Source organism: Echinops telfairi, unplaced genomic scaffold (genome assembly GCF_000313985.2).
Source record: "Echinops telfairi isolate 266 unplaced genomic scaffold, ASM31398v2 ScPeMD7_5;HRSCAF=22, whole genome shotgun sequence".
NCBI lineage: Eukaryota > Metazoa > Chordata > Mammalia > Afrosoricida > Tenrecidae > Echinops > Echinops telfairi.
This window is the reverse complement of record NW_022103901.1, coordinates 22070410-22071282: the sequence shown is the minus strand read 5'-3', so window position 1 is coordinate 22071282 and position 873 is coordinate 22070410. Positions and strand designations below refer to the sequence as shown.

The following is an 873-nucleotide window of genomic DNA, read 5'->3' as shown; positions in this document are numbered from 1 at the left end:
GTGCCCAACCGATTTGAAATGCCACCTTTTATCATGCATTTTTTTCACATGGTTATTCTTGTTTCTGTATTTTGTATTCTGGTCTGTTAATTCATTCACCATTTCCTGAGCCACACTGGTTTAGTTATTGCAGCTTTGGAGTATGTGCATATTAATATGTACTATTGCAAGTTCCTCCCTAGGAGTCTTCCATCTAACAAAATGCTATGGCTTTGCTCATTAATTTATTCATCCAAAATAAATTTTATAATTATTATAGCAAGTTTGATTTCAAATCTCCTTGGGATTTGTATTGGATTCACTCTGATTTATAGAGTCCTTTCAGAAAAAAAATGATGTCATTGCTTCTCGGCCTTTTGGCTAAGATCAAGTGTAGAAAACAAAAATGATGGCTTTCTACTATGAAATTTTTTTCTATATCCCTATTGATTGAAGATTTAATTGAGCCAGCTATACATTATAGAATAATACATTCATTGTATCAATAGGCATTTACACCTTGCCTGTACTTCCATGAAACGTACAGCCCGGACACGATGAGCACAGTGCTTTGTTCTGCTGTACACACTGGAGTTGCCAGGAGTCAGACCAGCTAACAACACCTTGGTGGATGCTACTAGCGATCGATCGTGACTGGTTGATTTCTCTTACTAGCGCCTTGTTAACCTGTAGCTAAGCCTCCCTGCTGGCATTCTGGAGTGATGGTTCATCCACCTTCACTGTTCCTGGACAGGGTTGGGGGGGGGTGCTCTCTGTTCATTGTAGCAAAGGATAGAGTCCTCTCTTCTGCATGAGCAGGAACAGAGGAGCAAGTGAAAAGCCAGGCTGAAGGGATCTAGCTGTGGCAAGAATCCATTTTCCCACTTCCTCCTG

General features: G+C 40.4%; 1 protein-coding gene, 1 long non-coding RNA gene and 1 pseudogene across 2 annotated transcripts in view; 2 read left to right on the top strand and 1 right to left on the bottom strand.

Annotated features, from left to right (window-relative positions):
• Positions 1–873, top strand: part of HS3ST2 (heparan sulfate-glucosamine 3-sulfotransferase 2) — a 133905-nt gene that overhangs the window by 111300 nt on the left and 21732 nt on the right. The gene's annotated exons all lie outside the window — the stretch shown is intronic.
• LOC123521226 overlaps positions 1–873 on the bottom strand; it is a 28115-nt gene that overhangs the window by 15743 nt on the left and 11499 nt on the right. The window lies entirely within an intron of this gene.
• On the top strand, positions 341–425 carry LOC115867996 (annotated as a pseudogene).